This window comes from Adiantum capillus-veneris, chromosome 14 (assembly GCF_014529385.1).
Source record: "Adiantum capillus-veneris isolate H3 chromosome 14, ASM1452938v2, whole genome shotgun sequence".
Taxonomy (NCBI): Eukaryota; Viridiplantae; Streptophyta; class Polypodiopsida; order Polypodiales; family Pteridaceae; genus Adiantum; species Adiantum capillus-veneris.
In genome coordinates this window covers 37,752,021-37,774,618 of record NC_140944.1, presented here as the reverse complement: position 1 = coordinate 37,774,618, position 22,598 = coordinate 37,752,021, and positions in this window count along the sequence as shown.

Sequence of the window (22,598 nt, the reverse complement as noted above, 5' to 3'; positions counted from 1 at the left end):
TCATCCATAGTAGGGCATATATAAGGTAGCTCATTCAAAGACATGACTCTTAGCGACCCCCTTGCAAGCTCCGTCTTCATGGGGTTGACTACTCTCTCTCTCTCTCTCTCTCTCTCTCTCTCTCTCTCTCTCTCTCTCTCTCTCTCTCTCTCTCTCTCTCTGTCACTTTGTTCGAGCATTGAAAAGTCTGTTGGTCTTGTTCTCCATATTAAAAGCATATTTCAAATCTTCCAGTTTTTCAATTCATGCTTCTAAATATTTGTATGTCTTTCTTATGCTATCAAACTCATTGAGCTTGGCCTTCTTGAAGAATTATTTGATCACCGCTTCTCCCCCGTTGGAGTCCTCCTCATCGTACATCAGTTATTTTTCACTTCTTCTCCTTTCATCATTTACCTCCACTTTTTTCTTCTTCTTTCTTCATTCGTTTCTCGTATTCTTTCATCGATATCGCAGAATTGATATTGCACTGATACCACTTGTGATGCGACAAAGGAGAGCAAAATAGATTGATGAACAAGGAAAATACAGAGTAAATAGATGAAATAGAAAATCTATAAGATAATGATTATAGGAAGAGCATAACTCGTATCATAACCTCCCGATCACCCTTGAGCTATCTCAATCTCGATCACATTCTCACTCTCAATCACAATCGCTGTCTCAATCTTAATCTTCTTCACAACCTCAATCTCACTCTCAATATCAATCACAATCTCAATTTGTGGATGGCAACAACGATCATAATCTGAATCCTAACAGGATCACAATCTCAAATATCATGACACCTTGCACATATCCCATTTTGCTCTATAGAGTAGATATCACATTGGTTTATGTAACCTCTACAAAATATTCAGAAGAACATACTCGTGCAACCAATTTAACATGATGATCAAATTCATAAATATAATTTTGTATCATCATAAAAAAAGTACAATCACTTCTTGATTGGATCAAACAAAAGAGAAAATAGTTGTGAATGTATGTTTGTAAGGTAACATGTTGCTTCTTGTAGGCTACCCTGTTACTGTTGGAAATTTATTTTTAACATAACTTTGTCATACAAACTCAAAATATAGACTTCCAGGTACTCAAAATGACGGGAATAGGTCTCCTCTACAAGGCACCTCAGACAAAATTACAAAAAACATCTTTCTTTGGTTAAAAATGTAACTTTTAGTTTGCAACAACTTATAAAACCGCTATTTTTAGATCTCCGTGACTTTTTCAACTTATTTAAAGTTTACCTATATATTTTAAGCTAAAGCACATAAAAGTAAAACATTGATAGTAATAAAATTATCAATTCTAACTATGTTTTATTGTACTATTCATTTGCAGACTATCAGATATTCATTAATCTTTATCAAATATGTCTTTAGTGTATTATTTAAAAAGAAGAGAATATATTTTGTTTCTCAATATCTTAAACTCATTTACATAAGAATAATACTCTCTATCAGATAAACTATTCAACAAGCTTTTAAATCATATTCAACGAAGGATACAACCTATTACATTCTTTTGGACTTTAAAAACTTTCATAAATAAGTCCTAAAATTCCATAGTGAGCTACATGTTTGGTGGACACAGGGACTGACACGTAAAAGGCAAATGTACACCAAACCTTGTAGTACTCGCTCATATTTTTGAAAGAAGCGGTGTAATTCAGCTAATTAGGATTCTCAATTGTAATATATTTTTTCATGCCCTCTAAGCCTCTTTGAGTCTACACCCCTTGTAAGTGGCCAAATGGTCACGAGAAAGTCCCCTTAGCTCTTAAGTCAAAACCCTTAGTTTTTTACTAACACATTATCATTAGCTTGGAGGAGTATTGGATGTTTACTCTGAGAGCCTCTTGCTGCTACAATTTGTAATCCACTTTTCTCCTTGTCTGGTAATCAGAATTCCTTTCCGAATAGCACATTATGTTCCTTGTCTCTTGCTCTACAGTCTACGTATAATCATTCTCAATTCTGATCTGGTTCGGGAAGTCTTTCTTATGAGCTAAATGCATTGATTTAAGGTCTTAATGGTTCCTTTTTGATGTTTTGACCATGGATAAGTGTTTCTGCGTTTAAGGGGGACCTTTCTGTGTATTTTTGTTTCAATTTTCTGCACATTTTTTGTGATGGATCGTGATTTATGTACCTTCCCAGATGGCTGCAAAACTTGGTAGGATTGTACCCTTACGTGTTGTAACACCTCTCCTTAAGTTTCGTTGCATTTCGAATTCATTTGGATGCCAAAAAGGTGTGATAACCTAGAGCGGAGAGATCGGTCATGGACTGATTTTCTGACTAGGAAGTGGTTGATTTACTTTTGCCGTAGTATTAATAGCCCTTTGAGTTCACTTTGGTGAGATTAACACTCTAATTAAGTCTCTTTGCCATTTCCCGAGTCTCTTCCTTGCATATTGACATTATGTTAGTACCAAAAAGCTTTGATGGCGACTCGCTAATATTGGAGTAGGGTAAGTAATAATTTCCACCATCAAGCTGGGTCAAAAGGATCAAGGGAAAAACTGTCCAAAACATTTTTTTGGTACTGAAGACCATAACTCTAAAAAAGTTATAAAATTGATATGGTCAAAGCTTCAAAGTTGAACCAAACCCGACAAAACTTGCAAAAAGGAGATATACAAGCTTGCTAGAGATAGAATGTGCATAATTTTTCCAGTTTGCCTGTCCAACATGGATCGCGATCCATGCAGAAGTTGTTTTCTTTGCTTAAAACAGACTCGCGGGCATCAGAACCTTGAGTTTGACCAGAATTAGAGTGCTAAAAGATCATTTAAATGAAGAAATTGGGTTAAGTAGAGCGAAACCTTGAAAATTGAGAAAATTTGGAAAAACTAAACTTTTAATTGTCCAAATTCAAAAAGGGGTGAGGATTGGGTTCAGCTAGAAGCAAGGAACCAACAAAACAAAAACTCATGACCAGATGCTGTCGAACATGGATCGTGATCCATGTACCTGATAGACATTTGTAAGGGAAATTTGACTAGTACACTCCTCATTACTAAGGGAACAACTTTTCCAAAAGAGCCACATCAAAAAAGTGAAAAAACCTGATCAAAATACCAAAAAAGGAGTTGTTTGCAAAAATCCACAAAGAAATCACAAAATCTTGCTTTTGACTTGGAAAAAGTTGGTCCAATCCAAAAAGATTTGGGGAAGAGCATCACCATACCCTTTGTCACAAACTCACCAAAGGTCATGCCAAAATCTAGCCAAACATGGATGGCAATCCATGTACCTTTTTGGAATTTTGAGTTGATATTTGATAGGTAGAAAAGTGATAACATTTGAAGTACTTTCTCCCAAATCACTCTTATAAAAAAAGGTCAAAAAGTGGGCCAAAAGGGCAAAAAACAGATAAAGGGGGAAACCCCTGGAACAGACCCTAAAACTAACTTTTGGTTGACCTAAAAAACTCCAAAATACTCAAAAAACCATATATCCAGCATCAGTAGACAAAGGACTAGCTCTGTGTCAAGTTTCAGTACATTATGGCAATAAGGTACATGGATCACGATCCATGTTCCTCTGACACAATTTAATACAAAATTTGCATCATAGCTAGAGGACATCATAAGGAGTCTAGTGGCCTTTTCAAAATTGAATCTGGATATAAAAAACCATACCAAAAGCCCAAAACTACCAAGAACTCTGGCAAAGTGTCACAATTGACCTATTTTTCAATCTAGAGGTCCATTTCTATAAAAAAAAGATTCCATAGTACCTACTAATCATGTTGAATCTGATGCTACCAAGAAAAGTCAATTTGGATTCCCAACATGGATCGTGTTGTGATCCATGTTTCTCTGAGTTAGAACAAAAGCAGAATTTTACCACATAAGGAGGTAGTCCACAAAGAACCTGGGGCCTTTAAAAAAAATGAAATTGGACCTGAATTGTTGATGTTGTGAGTAAAATTGTTTGCTATTGAAAAATCTTGTTAAATTTTGTCGATTGAAAGCTAGAACTAACAGGAATGGCTGGAAACTCACAGCTAGTATTTTTTGACTGATTGCGGTATTAGAGAATACTACCCAATGAATCCTTATGATATAGACAATTTTTATTCCATATAATTATTGCATAATGATTTTTTATCCTTTCAATGAGTCTTGTACCATGGTGTTAATCCATGATGATTGTTTTTATGATTGAAAGAGTGATGCCATGGTTCTTTTTCATGATATTTTATTATGATTGAAATGATTATTATTTTATGGCTTTGATTTACTATGCCATAATATTATCTCATGTTCAATTGTAAGGATTAAGATAATCATTTCATGATGTCATAATATTGTTTTGTTTCTTCATATTTCTCTGTGATGCCATTCTATTGTGATTAATTTATGATCAAGAAAACTTACATTGAATAGAGTACATACAAATAAGAGATTACCATGGTAAAATTTAAGTATGAGCTTTGTATATATGTGCACATATTACATGATATTTTATGTTAAGAACATTATATAATATATACATGGGTTTAATCTTGATTGTAAAATTACAAACCATCTCTAAAGATATTATGTGAGTATATTTCTCTCACATTGATATGATTTCCATCTAGTGCTCTTTGATTTTTTGATATTGACAGATTACACGTAACTCAAAGACAAAGTGAAGTATCTCAAAGATGGTATATGTTTATCGAAGTTGAAGATGATCCAAAGCATTCTTTGAAGTATTTCAAGAGTTAATAAAATCATTACATTGAGCCTTTGAGGCTATCGCTGTATATAACAAGAGTGATGTCACTCCTTATAAACCATTTTTGTAAATTGATCAATATATTAATATAACGATTGGTATATATAGGGCTGTGGGTTTTTCCCTTGAGTCCCCAAGGTTTTTTCATCCACAATTAAGGACCCTTTTTTGAGCGGAGATGTTGAGCTTATATGTGAATCTACTCTAAATATAGCCCTGGGTCCCCTCTATATATATACCCTCTTGTGTATGTATTCTCTGCACTCTGGGGTTGCACTCTCTGTGTATCATCTCTATGTTCTTCTCTTTCTCTGTCTTCACAACAATGTTGAAGATCTGGTACATGTAATCCTTCTTGCAAATATTCAAGTGAAAGAAGATAAGGTACCAATATATAAATCTCCAATACCCTTTACTTGACAAGTCGTATCATCACAGCAAGATAGACAACATGTTGAACAGGTAGTGGATGATAGTTATGAAGCTACTTAGACTAATATTTCATATTTCCTGTAGCACCAGAATCACGTACATGAAGTATTCTATATGGAGGAATTGAACATAGGACATAGCTTGGCTCTGGTACAATAATGTTTCGATGTTTAGTAGCATATGATCTATTATGATTTGTGTTGAATAGACGCTTATATCACATTTTAGTGGGATGAGCAGATTGTCTAGATATTCATAAGAAGAAGAAAAATTGCTAGATAAACGTGGTTGTCTAGTGGTAATATTGTGTTCTTCATCATATTGACGTGCCCAATAATCATCTTAAGTATGGTCATTTCTATTATAATAAGAACATGTTTATTAAGAAATTTGAGATGAGAGAAAGTATTACCGCGACAGCCACCTCTACGGTTTCCTCGTTGAAATGGACGCCTTTGAGCATAAAAATCACGTTCCATCTTTTGTGACTCAGTCTCCTCTTGTGAAATCATAGTATATCATGTTCAACATTACGCCGTTCTTGATGTTGAGAGTAATCAATTAAAGACATGTAGGATTGGTCCAAATCAAGAACATCTTTATTAAAAAGAATGGTATCAATGTTATCATAAGAAGAGTCCTTCACCGTGTCAACAAAAGAGAAGTGTAATGAGTTGTTTTTGTGGAACAACATCACCGGCAACAGCATGTTGATTAATAATAGATTTGAGAGACTCATTATATCCTGTCATGGTAGTACCAACTTCATATTGTAACTAGTTAAGCAAACCTCTCAAATAAAGTATTTTTATAGTAAATTTCTTCTAAAGTTTTGCAATAAGGTACTTCCATATGTCGTGGAAAGTAGGCAGTTCGTACACATCAAGAAAAAGGAAATGAGTAAGAGCAGAAAGAATATACTGACGCACTGCTTTGTCATGTCATTTTGTCAGTCCGTATACACAACATTTGAGTTTTCAAGTATATTCCCTTCAATGATAAGCACGTTGTCATGATCCGTACAGTAGACTGAGGAGGACGTACATGATTTTCAAGGACAATATCAGAGAGTTTCTCTCCTTTAAGAATTAACAACAACTTTGGTTTCCAACCAGGAAATCCTTGGCCTTGGAAAGGAGGAATAGAACGCTGGCCAGAAGGAAAACCGTTGACAAGAATAGTCATAGCCCTTGTGAGAAGATGTTAAACCCTCTAGACACTCTTCAAGGCTCCCCTGCTTCTCAAAGGGGCTGGGGCACAACAAAATACAAACCAAAACAACAAACCCACAGCCAAAACCCAACTACATAAAGGGCATCCCCTAGTCTGAGAGCGAACTAGGATGCAACAAGGAGAATTGTAGAGCAAACCCAAAATCAAGGAAGAGATATACAATAACCCTTACACCAATGCAACACACTCACACACTAAAACACAAAAGAGAGAGAGAAAGGGAGGGGGAGGGGAGAGAGAGAGAGAGAGAGAGAGAGAGAGAGAGAGAGAGAGAGAGAGTACAATCTAGTTTGAAACTTATGATTCGCACAAGGAGGTACCTAGAGCTTAGGGATTCAAGTGACAACACTTAATATTTGGTTATAGCACTATGCACTAGCCCATTGTCTTATGATTATGGGATCCCTCTCATCATCCACCATCTTACAATGGTAGCCAAAGCAGCAACCAAATCAATGAATCACAAACACAAGCAACAAGAAAAAACCCTTCAATGATCAAGTTACCTTATGAAACCAAGTGAGTTTGCCAGGCCAAATTGAAAGAGAAGCATGAGCCTTTCAAAAAAAATTTCACCCAATCTATCAATTTTGTTGATGTTGGAGTAGATACAACAATGATGGGAGGAGTATAATTTACTCGCACTCAGTCACAAACTCAAACCAACTCAAGCTTCTCATTGTCCCAAGGTGATGGTGTATATAGAGTTGGCTCTCTCTTCTTACAACAACTAAGATAGAGACTAGAGTGTCCTATGCTCAATGTAGTTTGAAATAGTGTGGAGATTTTTCTTACAAAGAGGAAAAGGCTCTACTTATAGGTTTTTGGGAGCTTGGATTAGGATTAGACCTAATGAATTTTATCCACAAAACAAAAGATTATGAAGTATTTTTTATTTTAAAAATGGGAGTGGGTCTTCATTATCCCTTGAGTTACATGGATGTGGGCTCAAGGGGAAGAATTATTGAGAGTGAAAGGAGAGAGAGGTGAGTAACTTGGAGGTGCCTACTCTAGTAGATAGTAGAGGGTGAAATTTACAAGAAGGGTTACTCATTAGTGTTAATAGTTTGTAGTTAATAGGATGGGTTAAAATTACATGGCATATGCACTCAAGGTGCATTACATGATTTATACAATGATAAAAAGAGAAGGATGAGAATATACATAATTTGATGGAAGCCACAAGATGGAAAGGGAATTTTCCACCTATCTCCTCTAGTGAATGAACCGTTTGTAGAACTCTGTCGGTGTAGTTCTTTTGACCATGGAAAAGTTGATTTTTCCATTATCATACTCCTCCTTTTGTAGAGCTTGAGCTTGGTTATTTGCAAGTTTTTCTCTTTTTGTGAAAGGATGAAGAGGCTATGGTAATATGAGTTTGATTCTAGAGAGAGGAATTGAGCTATGCTATTGGTGCTTCTGATTGTCTTCTTTTAGTGTCAAGGCTACAACTTGTGTATCTTTTAGATCTAGCCGTCTCTTTGGCACTTGAAGACAAAAAATACTGAAACAATTTGAGAGCATTTTTTAAATCACGTGTCAAATTTTTCATGTTGTCCACTTCTTCATAATAGGATAGGAGATAATTTTTAAAAACCTAGCAACACCATGTGTTTTCTCCCCAAAAAAGTCTTTGATTGAGTTCGTTGTTTGTTTTGATTCTCTTTAGCCTTCAAGAGAGTGACCCCCCTAGCCTAGGAGAGTGACAAAGGAGTACTAAGATATTAATATCCCCATGTGGAGAAGGATTTTCCGCAAATATATGATATGCATGTGATGAAAAGAAACAAAGTAGTGTATAAATAAATCAAGATACCCAAAGTATAATAAAAATAACAAAACTAAAAAGACACAAGTGATATGGTAGATTCAAATGCGAGGACCCTCCCTTGATATCATTTTTGGGGACAAAGAAAAAGTATGTGAAATGTGAAGAGATTTTAGTGATAATAAGTGACAACGGCGACAAAAGTCATTCTTATGGAAATAGTAAAATGTGAATATTTCTCACGTGGAGGAATTTATTTATTATATTGGATTATATACAAGAAGTATGATGAAGGGCAAGGATGCATGGAATTAATTTTTTGTTTGATAGAGCACACACCTAATTGCAAATATTTACATAATTAATTAAAGATATTTATAAAAATAAATGGAATGTGTGAGAAAAAAACGGTACATAGACCCTTGGATAAAAATAGATTATATACACAAATAGGCCATAATATATATCCACTTCTTTTTTTGGATCTCCTAGCTAATAATAAGCTAGAAGAGGATTTTAAATAAAATACAAGAAAAAAATCGCACACACACACACACACACCTACGTAGAATGTAGGACCGAGCTTAGCCATCATGCTAAGGTGTTTTTGTTGGGTGAAGTGGCTCACTATGGCAATTTTGGTTAGCCAAAAAAATTGGCTATTATTAGCCCTCCCTCAAGATGATGGTACATGATGATTGGTGCCTCCACTAGATTTTCATTTTGTAGTGCTTTGTCACCCTAGCTTGAACTAGTGACATGAACCAAACTACACAACTTACGTGATGATGTAGCTCCTTGATGATGCTTTGGCTAATCCTTTGGTAGAACGCAACTCAAATAGGGCTTTAACCAAAACCCACTAACCTTCTCAGTAACCTCCTTTCTGTCCAAATCCATGAGTTGATAATAGCTTGAGTTGAAGCCTTCTTCATGATGTAGGGACCCTTCCATCTAGTGTTGAACTTCACATCAAAGCGGTTATCAAGGCTATTAAGAAAAAGTCTCCTTCTTTGATGCCTTTGTCCTTCACCTTCTTATTGGGTTTTTCCTTTACTTGTGTAGTCTTTCTTTTGTAGAACTTGTAAGCCGCTTCTCTCTTCCATTCTAGCTCTACCTAGGTGAGAAGGCGGTCCATCCATGCTTCGTCTTTGCTGTGTGCTACTCTTCCTTGGAGATGCATGGTTGTAATGTTGAGCTTGATGGGTTGCAAAGCTTCCTGGCCGTAGACAAGGTGTGAGGGTGTGAACTATGGTGTATCCTTGTCGGTAGTTTGATAATCCCACAACGCTCCATCCAAGAAGTCATTCGATAGCTTTGTCTTGTTTTTTACTGTCTTCTTGATGATTCTTGCAATGATGACATCAGCTTTCTCTATCAAACCATTTGAATGAGGATAGTAGGGTGTGCTATACCAATGTAGGATGTGAAGCTCATCACAAACTTCTATGAGAAAGCCCTTCCTAAATACAGGACAATTATCATAAAAAATATCTAAAGATGTGCCAAATATGCAACAAATATGAGTGCACACAAATTTTCTATTTGTCCTCTCGTTTACTCTTGCCACACTTTGAGCTTCTACCCACCTAGTCATGTAATCTATGGCCACAAAGATGTACAATTTTCCATTTTTAGACCTAGGAAATGGACCCATAGCATTAATGCCCCATTTTTCAAATGGTCCATTTGCAAGGACTAATTGATGTGGACCATGCAACAGGAGCTTGTTTCCATTTACTTGACATTTGTGGCAGATTTTACACAAATGTTAAACGTTAATGTGCAAGCTTGGCAAAACATACCCAGCAAGCAAAATATTGTTCACAGTGAGCTCTTGTGCAAAATGACTACCAGACGTTTCCTTATGCAAATCTTCAAGAATGGTTGGAAGCTCCTTGGTTGTTGGAATTCTCCTGCAAGCTTGGTCTTTTCCTCTTTGGTAGAGGGCACCTTCTAAGAACAAATAAGAACTTGTATTCTTCATGAGGCTCCGCTTTTGAGCCTTTCTCAAGCCCTCTAGAAACTCACCCTCTAGAATGTAACCCACAATAGGAGCTAGCGACTCCATCCCGTGGTAGCCTGGTTTCTTTACCACTATTGCTGCCAAAGTGACTTGCACTTCACTCTCAACACTTGCAACCACTTTTTGTGCAAGCATATTAGCATCCTCATTTTGTTTCGTGGGGATATGATACAATTGCACTTCTTCAAATTAATTGAAGAGTCTATGGATGGCATGAGCCTTCTGCCTTAATCTTTCATTCTTACAAGCCCAAATGCCCAGAATTTTCTTCACAGTGAGAAGCGCATCCCCTTTTACCATGAGACGTCATAACTTTTGAGCGACACACATTTGCAAACCATGGATTACTATGTCATATTTTGCCTCATTGTTTCTCATAGAACCTGGAAAATTTACATGTTCTTTCATACAAACTTCACCATATAGATCAAGCAACACAAGCCCTCCCTCTGATTTTCCTGTAACCTTCCTAAATTCTCCATCAAAGAACAAGGTGAATGCATTAGGAAGACTTTTAGGTGGTGGTAAGGGTAGTTTCTTTACTTTAGGAACCTTGATGCCACTCTCATGCATTCTATAGGTGAGAATCCTTGCTAATTGTGGACGCACACTATCTTCTACCTTGAAAGAGTATTGGAACTCTTGCAATTCCATGATCCATTTTGAAATCCTGGGGTTTAGTGTCATTTGAGATGACACCCAAGGAAACAAGTTTTCAGCCAGTGAGTATGATAACAGGTTTTGGCAGAAGGTACGACCTAAACTTTCTCACCACAAAGACAAGCGAAAGCATCATAGACTCTGCTTTTGTGTAATTATTTTCAAGTGCATTCATGACCCTGCTAGCAAAGTACCTAGTGCTATGTGCATCTTGCTACAACAAAACTGCACCCAATGTCTCCTTACCCACACTTGAGCTAACAAAACATGTGAACTCCCAACGACGAGGCATGAGTGTTGGTAGCTATGATAAAACCGCTTTTACACAAGAAAAGTACTCTTCAAGCTCATCAAACCATGCAAACTCTACCTGTTGTGTCAACTTCTAAAGGGGGTGAAGTAACCTCGATGCCAAGTGAATAAAGTGTGACATGTATTTCCCTATTTGAATGAATGAAATTACCTCCTTAAGATTATTTGGTGATGGTAGCTCAATCAGAGCTTTTTACTTTGCTGGATCCACCTCAATGCCTTTGGAAGAAGCACTTGTAACTAAGAAAGACCACTTCATCCTCACCTATGTGGCACTTGTAGGGGTTCAGTTGACCTCCCATGTCATATAACTTCTTCAACCCTTCTTCTATCTTCTGTAGATGCAATGCTTTAGAGATATAGATACAAAAGTCATGGATGAGCACTCTAATAGACTTCCAAAAGAATGCTTGAAACACCATGTTGATGAAACATTGAAATGTTGCTGGAGCATTTGTCAAACCAAACGGCATGTCTGTAAAAGCATAACAACCCCAAGGAGTGATGAAGGTTGTTTTCAATTGATCCTCCAATGCAATACCTATGTGGAAGTAACCAGAGTATCCAACACATACCGTGTACTTTTCTTTACCTGCCACCTCATTAAGAATCTCACCTTGAAATAGAGGGGAAAGTGACCCCTTTTTGTTGCCTCGTTTGAGAGGTTGATAGTCGACACATACCCTCCACTTTCCATTCTTTTTTGGTGTGAACACAACTGGAGAGACCCATTCAAAACTCTCTATAGGCTAGATGAACCCTGTTGCTAGAAGCTTTCTCACCTCTTTGAGTAGCGCTTGCTCCTTGATGACTCCTAACCTTTGTAGTTTTTGTTTTTTAGGTTTGGCCTCTAGCTTTAGCAATCTTGTGTTGGATGGAATCCACTCCATGTACATCTGTGTAATCTTTAGCAAAAAGCCTACGAAACTTTCTTAGCACAGTTTTAAAATCCTCTTTTTCCTCCCATGTGAGTGTCTTGGAGAATATATCGTGTAACATTTCTTCCTCATGCACACCTTGCTCCTCTTGGGGGCTTACTTCCTTGAATTCTTGACAAGTTGTCTCCTTGTTGTTTGGCCTAAATATTACCCCCATGACTTCAATGGATGACTCCTCCACCACAGTGCTACCGCTACTTTCTTCTTATGAGGTGCCATCGGTCCAATCATTCCCGCTTTCACTTTGAAAGGATTCTTCATGGAGCTCCCCTTGACGTTTCTCCTTCATGTCAAACACAACCTTCTCGTGATTGTCATTCCTGCAAATCAATTTTTCACTTTTTCAATCCTACAAAGCTCATATTCTTATTAGCCATGGTCTACCTAGGATAAATGGATAGCCATTTCCCTTTGTAGATATAACATACAAATCAATTGCCTTATTAACACCAAAAGATTCCATAGAAACATTCTTACAAACTCTAAGCACCTAGCCTTGCTATTATTTTCCATTTTCACTTTAATTTCAGGTGTCTCATGAACGTGCATGCCTAGTCTTTGCATAAGGTCCTCTGTCATGATGCAAACCTGTGCACCCCCATCCACTAGACCCTTACTAACTAATTTTCCTCTGATATAGCAATCTAGCACCGGTGTAAATTTCTTATCCATTTGAGCTTGTGCATTTTTTACAACAGGAACATTTTCTTTTATCTTTATCCTAGTGATTATTGCCTTTTTTAACTCCCTCCTAGATCGTGGGCACAATGCAATAAATTGAGGCCACGATATGCTTGGACCCTTACCTCTCATGTCCTCCATAAGGTTGTAGGGAGCCATACCATGTCCAAGAGGGAAGTCTTGAAGGTTGATGTGACGTGAAGTACTCTTGGCTTTGTTGGTTTCCTTTGCTTTCTTTCCTCATCCATGGTCACTTTGTGACGTTACACCTTCTTTTTCCTTACCTTTCCCACGCCCATGTTTGATGCCATTTGCTTCAATGTCACACTCTTTTTCTTGTGTGACTTCTACAACATCCACATTTAGGTCAGGCAAAGGTGGCATTCCCTCCACTCCTCGTAGTGGAGATTGAGAAACATTTGGCCTCTGCAAAAGCACGGATTGCACAATTATACATCCCATGGCAGATTCTCTGCAATTCCAACATTGCCTCCTAGGTCGTGGTTCTCGCTCTTCTTTGCTTATCCCCTTGGACCTACAACTTGTGCAAGGTGAATTGACACGTTGGCGCAGCTAAAGTTGGTCTAAGCTAGGAAATGATCTATGCCAGGCAGAGGAAGCAATCAACTCCAGTGCAGAAGGCTAGGGCAGGTGCCAAGATCGTGGGGAGCCAATGTATAGCAGAAGTGTATGCTCCATGCGGTTTTTTAGGCCAAAAGTGTTGTGGAATGGTCCAGATGGGATGGTATATCAAGGTGTCGAAAATGCCAAGTCAGTGCCTTGAAATGTAGTGTTCAGTGTGCTCTACAAGCCAGTCTAGACGGCTTGTCAAATGGAGCCCAGGTGCTCAAGATATTGCAAATCAAAGTTAGAAGGTGTTGCAAATCCCCGACGGACAGGGCATCTAGGGACAGGTGGCTTGGGAAGGTGTCAATGGATACATCTGTAGTGCTCAAGTTACAGTGCTTCTCCGATTGTGAATCAGAGCTCTGGTTAGCAAGATATGGTTAGTTGAAATTTTTCTGGGACCCAATTATAAGCCCACTTGCCCGCATTAGGAAAGGTGCCATCTGAAATTTTCATGAGCTCACCAGGTGTCTAGTGCATAGTATGCAGCTTATGATGCTAGCAAGAAGTCATGGCACGTGGATCCAAGTCTAGAGCACGGAGATATGCTCGGCCAAAGTTAGCAGTTTGTGGTAAGCGTGAGAAGTCAGATGATTTTTTCCCGGTTTGGGGTGCACCGATCGAGGTCGGGTTAAAGTTGCCTTGCGGGATCGGTATGGGAACTTGAAGATTGGAATGAAAAGTTTCGGTTGGGCTCAGCGAGGATGGTGCATAGGCCAACTGGGCAGAACATGGCATAGCACTCAATACAAGCCAAAAAAAAAACGATTTAAAAAAAAGTTCAAATGGGGGGTTTTTCGAGACCTTGAAGGCCATCCAAAGGGGAGGCATCCCACAGCTGCCATGTGGCACCGCATTGCCCCATATGTGCAACAAAGCCTCTGGATGGCGTGCTTTATAATCAGGGTCATGAGCCCCCATTAGGCCATAAAGGGCGAGAGAGTGGGGAGCTCCCTCACCCCGTTGGCTATGGCATGAGCCTTGGGCGCTGCGGTGGCAAACTAGGTGGCGCGCGGCGGCCCCGCAGGGCGGATTTCCGACAGTTTTAACAAATGGCATGCCCGCATGAAGCGTGAGGAGGAGCGGCGCCCATGAAGGGCCCGATCCCACGGCCCTAGGAGGGACCTTTTTGAAGGCTATTGAGGAGAGAGGCATTAGCGATCTCGCTAATGCCCCCCTCCCCAAGACATGAGGCAAGGGGCACATCCCGCAGAGGTGAAAAGAAGGCTGGAAGGTAGCCAGGAGATCAAGTGTTGAGGGGGCAATACCCAAAGAGAGAGAAAGAGAGAGAAAGGGCCCGAAGCCGCCAGGCATATAAGGCAAAGTAAAGGGGCCCGTTTCAAGCCAAGGCCTGGCAAAGGCCGGGACCAAAGAGAAAGGAGGAGAGAGCAGAGGCAAGGGCCAAAAAAAAAAAGGTCAAAAGAGCCAGAAAAAAGGTGGCCAAGGGTCAAAGCTAGGTAAAAAAAAAGCGGTGCAAAGCTAGGCCCCCACAAAGGGGTAAAAATGAAGGAGAAAAAAATAAAAAATAAAGGGAATCCTAGGGGAAATAGCGACATCGCTATTGCCCCCCCCCCCCCCCCCCCCCAAAGTGCAAAGAGACAAGGATTGAGCAGATGAAGAAAGACGTTGCCCCCTTCCCAAAAAATACCAAATTAGGGTACCAAATGGACCAATGAGAGAGCAATTTTCCAAATTGAACACCCCCCCTATAAAAATCAAAATTGAATCAAATTAGGGGCTTTTTGCTGGCTTTTTTGGTGCCATTTGAAGCCTGCAAAGTGGAATTCTCTGACAAACTAGCCCCTTTGTAACTTTTTCTTGAAAATGGCCATAGTGATGGCAGTGCAAGCCAATGTACATGCCTTTTGAAGTGAATCAAGCCACCATCGCCCCCTCTTGCTATTGTTTCCCCTTCCCCCCTTCTCTTTCTCTTGCTTTCATGTTTCCCCTCAGTATCGGCTGTGTGGATGTGTGCACCCCCCTGGACCGATGGTGTTTTGTGTGAGAGAGTGAGATTGAGCGGCTGTGAGTGTGTGTAAGGGTGGAGACAGGCCATGGAAGTAGGTGTGTGTTGAGTGGTGGATTTGTGGAGTTTTTGAGCAGTTGAAATTGAGAAAGTGGTTGTGTGCTAGTGTAAGGTGTGCTTGTGAAGGTGTTTTCCAAGAGGATAGCGGTGTTGTGGATACCCTGAGCTATAGAGAGGCCCTTGTGTTTGTGTTTAGCGTATTCCCACATTCCCCCTCTCCATCTTCTGATGCCCCCCCGGAGGAGCACGCTGATTGCTCCCAGTTAATAAAAAAGAAGTGGTTTTTCGTGTTGGAACTCATGGCAGCAAGAAGCTATGGATCGATTTTCACAGGCGAAGAGACCCCTGATGAGTGGATGTCGAATTTCAAGCTGTACGTGCTATCATTACGTATGCCGAACGAGGATAGCAAAATGCAGACTTTTTGTTTGGTGATGCATGGTACAGCTAAGGCATGGTATGAAGCGTTGGAAGGCGAACCAAAGAAAGCATGAACGGCTCTGCGGGCGAGGTTTCTTCACGACTTTTGCAAGGAGGCATCCCCAGTCGAGATGGATGTGAAGCTGAAAGCACTTAAGCAAGATGTAAGTGAAGAGTTCAATTTGTTTTTGGGTCATTTTGAAGAGCGTTGGGCATAGCTAGCGACAACCATGCAATTGACTAATGGAGACTACTTCAAGCTAGATAATTTCATGGCGTGTGTGCAACCCAAGGTGAGAGAGAAAGTCGATTTCAAGAGCCTAGATAATTACAATGGTGCAGTAGCGATTTCCCAATCAAAGAGCACAAAGATAAAGAAGAAGATAGAGCAGGGTGTGTCAGGCTATGAGACGATGGCCCATGCTCAACCGCAAAGTCCAAGAGAGGCTATACGCGAGGAAAATCATGGAAATCAATGTGTAGCTGTTGTGCCGCAAAATTGGGTGCGCACGGTGCAAGATTTGTCCGAGCAAATGCAGGAATTGCGACTCAATGTCATGGATAGAGGACAACCAAGAGGAGCAAGGGGCAGGGCAAGGCCGCTTCCAGGTACATGTTACAATTGCGGAGAAGAGGGTCATTATGCACCTGATTGTCCTCAACCGCAGAGAGAGAGAGGAGGCATCTACCCGCTTTTTGGTAGAGGTCGAGGTCAAGGGCAATTCAATGGTCCAAGAGAGCAAGCGGTGGAGAATCCTGTGCAGCCAGATCCTCCAAACGGAGGCAAAGTCCCAAGAGTAAACACCATAGGGGTGGAAAAGCAGGATGTCAAATTTTTGCTCAATAAGAGAGCAAGAGTTGAGAGGTAGACAGAAACAGAATGGGAGACCAGAGCTCGCAAAGGCAAAGAGAAGGTGTACGAAGGTAGATAGCATCCCAAGCCTAGCAAGATAAGGAGGCGTCACAAAATCAAACAAGCAGATTTCCAGCTAGGGCGTGGCTATCCCGAGTACAATCTGGTGAGTGATGTTCAAAATCCAAAGGCAAACATTACTTTTGGTCAGCTGCTGTTAGCTTTAAATCCAAAGTTAAGGAGACAGTGGTCCACAAGTGTTAGCACCAGGCTGCCAAGAGCTAAGGGAATTGTGCAAGCGGTGCAAAACATGGCTTTGAGGGTAGGTAGCCCCACTGATGTTCTTCCGCTTGTGGATGCAATTATAGAAAAGAGGATGCAGGTAAAAGCCTACATAGACGGTGGAGCGCAGGTTTGCGTCATGACAAAAGCGGCCATGAGGGAAACAGAATTCAAGGCAGTAGTCAAGTCGAATGTGCGCATGAGGATAGATAACCATACCAAGGCCAAGTGTCTGGGTGTGGCTCAGGATGTGAAGGTCAAGGTGATGGGCATAGAGTGCCTCATAGAGTGACGAAGGCACGAGATAATGCTTTTTTGATCATTTTGGGTAGGCCATGGCTTTTGGCGATAGGAGCAAAGTAGGTGGGAGAGCAAAGTGTTCACCTTGCCTGGCAAAGAAAGGGGAAGACAAATTGTGCTTGATTTGAAGACCAAGGAGAGAATTTCTCGTCCTATGGTAGTTAAAGATGAAGGCGACAAGACGAGTTACAAATACGAAACAGAGACGGGCTATGATGAAGGCTATACTAGCACAGAGGAAGAGGAAAGCGAGGACAACATGCTGAAGGTAGATGCAGACTTATTCGGAGTCACCATAGATGACTCCGAACCTAAAGGAGAAGGTATGCAACCTCAAGCTCATGGTTTAATCATAGAGGAGGTTTCAAGCATGTTGAGTGAAGATTTAAGCAAAGGTGAAAAGTAAGGTTATGTTCAACTATGTGAGTCTTATCGCAATCTATTGCAACGGAGTACAAGCATTGATAGCTGCTACTTGCCTAGGTTCAAACATATGATGGAAAACACATTGGAATTAAAACTTTGTACCAACTATTACATGCACATCTTGCCTAGCCAAAGGAATGGAAGTACGATACAAGTCCTCTTGATTCATTAACCTAGCTAATACAAGATACAAACATGCACGTCAAAGGGGAGAGTGTAGTCTACAATGGGTAGTATGATAGGATTTGGTTATTGAAGAATATCCCTTAACAACTCTTGACCAAAAAGAAACAATACGTTGTTGAAATAATATTTTCCTATCAATGTGCACGTTTACCTGGATTTTGTGCACCCAATGAAATGGATGAAAATGAATTACATGCGGACTTGGAGGTGGTGGGTTATTCATAAAAAGACTAATAGACTTGGAGTCTTAGCTTGGCAATAACAAAATTGCTCGTCCTCAATGGGGGCACCAAAATGAAGGCTGTCCGCGGTAGACAACAAGAAAAGAAGCCTCTAGACAACCTTCAAGACTCTGGTTCTACTCAAAGGCGATGAGGCACAACATAACACAAACCAAAATAGCAAACCCATAGCCAAAACCCAACTACACAAGGGGCACCACCTAGTTTGAGAGAGAACTAAGACGCGAGAAAGGAGAATTGTAGAGAAAACGCACAATCAAGCAAGAGATATACTCTAGCCCTTACACCAATGCAACACACTCACACACTAAAACACAAAAGAGAGAGAGCGAGAGAGAGAGAGAGAGAGAGAGAGAGAGAGAGAGAGAGAGAGAGAGAGAGAGAGAGAGAGAGAGAGAGAGAGAGAGAGAGAGAGAGAGAGAGAGAGATTGTGTACAATCTAGCTTCAACCTTATGATTCGCACAAGGAGGTACCTAGAGCTTGGGGATTCAAGTGACAACACTTAAGATATGGTTATAGCACTATGCATTAGCACAGTGTCTTGGGGTTATGGGATCCCTCTCACCATCCACCCTCTTACAATGGTATCCAAAGAAACAACCTAATCAATGAATCACAAGCACAAGCAACAAGAAAATAACCTTCAATGAACAAGTTACATTATGGAAGTGAGTGAGTTTGCCAAGCCAAATTGGAAGAGAAGCATGAGCCTTCGGAAAACAATTGCAACAAATCTATCAATTTTATTGATGTTGGAGTAGATACAACAATGATGGGAGGAGTATAAATTACTCGCACTCAATCACAAACTCAAACTAGCTCAAGCTTGTCTTCACCAAGGTGATGGTGTATATGGAGCTGGCTCTCTCTTCGTACAACTAAGATAGAGACTAGAGTGTGCTATGCTCAACGTAGTGTGCAATAGTGTACATATTTTTTGTACAAAGAGGAATGGGCTCTATTTATAGGTTTTTGGGAGCCTTGATTAGGATTAGACCTAATCAATTTTATTGACAAAACAAAAGACTATAAGATATTTTTGATTTTCAAAATGGGAGTGGGTCTTCTTTCTCCCATGAGTCACATGGATGTGGGCTCAAGGGGAAGAAATATCGTGAATGAAAGGAGAGAGAGGTGAGTAACTTGGAGGTGCCTACTCTAGTAGATAGTACAGGGTACAATTTACAGGAAGGGTTAGTCACTAAAGTGCACCAAAGAGCACCCATGTAAAGACCTTTGACTACAATTATAGTACCTAATCATGTATTCATTAAGAGACATATCTAAAAAATACATCCACATTTACAGGTCGAAACTAAGGAAAATGGTGTTGTATAGTGAGGCAGTTAAATGTACAGTACTTCTTCTTTTCAATCAGCAACCAAGGAGAGAGCACCCTTACCTGCATCCACAATAAAAAAACAACCAAGCGGTTAGCTTCCAAATAGTATTACAGGTAACTCGGGTGACTCTAGTTGTCATCCATGTGACATATGCACTAGAAAGAAAAGGAAAAAAGATGGTGATGTAAAGAAACTTGATGTGTAAAACTTTTGGTATTATTTCCCTCATTGATCATGAGTTTCTCCACAAACCAAGTAAATTAAAACCCTTTGTTAAGTAATAAAAACCAGCAAGCTATTTGGGCCAGTATTTTCCATGCAACTTCCATAATACTATAACAAAAAACCTGTATACCAATGCCATTAGTAGCCCAAATTAGTCCAACCTAAGCAACATGTCCAAGAAGTTGTTGTCCTGATCAATAGCCTCTTTTAGAAGTCATATAAAAATCAAAGGTCGTGATTTTTGAAGCGGTCTAATGTAAGAAATGTTAGCAAAACACTGTATAAAAGTGTAACAAAAACCAGTAGTCAATAAGAAGACTTGGAGCAGCAGGCTATGCCCAACATTAGGCTATCGAAAGCCATTAAATCCACCGAGCCAGCAGTTTTAAATTCATCAGAAGGCCAAGTAGGCTGATGAATCATCAAGAAATTGACCATCAACAAGAATGGACTGTAATCATCTTACCAAACTATGGAAACCTTCTAGAGCCTTTAAGTGATGTAACTACAGACAAAAATAACCTATCTCGAATGACAGTAGAGTACAAAAATTGGGAGATATTATATGCCATCAAGCTTGTTTGGTTTTGCTTCCCGGATGTAGGATGGGAGCAGCTCAACCAGAGAAAGCCTTGTACTATCCAAATAGGTTTCCATGAGCTTATAGCGAGTTGTCCCTTATCAAGACCAGAGACAATATTATCCATTACAATGGTGAGCAACGAGTGGCCAAAAAAAAAAATCTTCCAAAAAGTGAGACAACTCTCAATCCTGAACTAGAGATCTATCCCTTGGAGCCAAAAAAGCCTTACTCTCGCCTGCAATATTTGGTATAACAACTAAATACAATCTAATTCAAATGATGCAGAACGTAGAGATATGTAAAGGTCTAGAGACAACCTAGACCCCATCTTAACAAAATAAAGTAGCATTGGTTAAAATTAGACAAAAAACCCCCCCAAAATATAGAAATGTAGATAGCAGCCAGTATGTAAGGCTTTGGTTATCAAAAGTACAAATGTCATTCAATTGATTCTAGAGGAGCACCCTGTTCACTCTTAAAGAGGTAGATATGAATGAGGCAAGCTCATCACAATCCAAGCCCCAATGCCCAATCCAAACCAGTAGTAGCCAAAATATTCATTAAACTTGAGCTAGATTATTGGGATACAGGATTCTCCAATCTTTCCACACTAGAAAACAACATTAAGTAACATCCCTAAAGCAACGAGGCGGTGTTACACAAGAAAAACACCATATCAGTACCATCAGAGGTCCAATCAAGCAATAATAGGAAAGTCCAAATCCACCTAGGCCAGCATATATCCAAAAGGGTCAACTACAAATCATGATATTTATCAAGTGCTTTTGTACCTTCAAATTAGTAGCTCCTGTACACAAGCCAAAAAAATGAGTAAAATCAGAGGAACCTAGCTTCACTCATATCCTTTACTCAAAAGAACCCAATGCCAAGTAGTATTGAGTTAATTCCATCCATTTAAAATGTAAAGGGGGACTCGTTCCACCATCCCATGTCAACTATTTGTCAGGAAAACAGTATTGGTTCTGCTGCAAGGGATGTCATCCCCACTTAACTCTTTTGCAATTTCATTGTTCACATATATAGAAAGCCTTGAGTATGTTAGGTTATTATTAAGGTTGTAGCCAACCTCATCTGCCCAAGTACATATCATAGGCATAGAAAATAGCGCCATCAAACCATTAGCTAGGTGGAATTCCAGCCATTCACTCAAAGACACTAGCAGTAAAGATAAAATGTTAGGACTTTGCATCTTAAGTAACCATGTAATTTTATATTCGAAAGAAGAAATGTTATATTAATAATAGCACTATACCATGTGAAAATTAGTCAAGTTTATCAAGAATCAGAGAAGCCAGTATCCATCTTGAAGTGGTGAGTTACCCCTTCATCCCATAAATCTCACGCCAAAGAAATCACGTCTTGTTAGGATGTAACTAATATTCAAATGTAGCCCTACCTGTTCCTTTTATTCCAAAGAGGCATTAACATGTCAAGCTTTTAAAATGTGATCATACCCGGCAAACCAATCATCCATATGATGGATTTAAGCAAATACATGTTTGACATTCTCCCAAAACAATGACTGCTCATGCTGAAAGCCATTCCAATATCCCAAGACCATTATCTTTATAGAATTGTTTCTTGTTTATACGGGGAAGGACCATAGCCAGAGTTGAACTTGCTAATCTGCTACTCTAATTTTTTAATTAATCACTTGATACAGGTACTTAAAACTGTAGAAGTGGATCATAGTCAAGTACCTGAGAAGACTCGGCTATCACCTTCTTGTTGGGTGCCATTTCAAATCTATTTGACTAGAAAATTACCCAAATAGAAAAGTAGAGCTTGATACAATGCACAAACGACAAATGAAGAGCAGAAAAATGTAGTGCTAGTGAAAGCTAAGTGAGCATTATGCTCACCTTTTGTAGTGGTAGCCAGTTGATGTAGACCACTGAACTGTTACACCTATTCCATGGAGTTGGTCGCAATGAAAAGAATGTAGAGCCCGACTTCATCTCAACCTAAGCCAGAGCAAGAATCTTGTGGATCCCATATATGGGGTTATGTCTAATTAGCTAGCTATTTGCGTTGTTTTAGAATAACCCAAAGCAGAGCACATGGCGTGGTTACAGAAAACGTGGAATTCAGACTAGCTAATGAGGTAACCCGCTTTGGATTTTGCAATATGAATTCTCCATAAATTTGCAATCAGGAAGATTGTACTAGAATAGGAATCCTAGCATCATAGACCAAGTGAGCAATCACTCAACTGAAGGTAGCGTGAATCAAAGATCACATCATCCTTTAGAACCTATTGTAGAGGAAATATTTTCT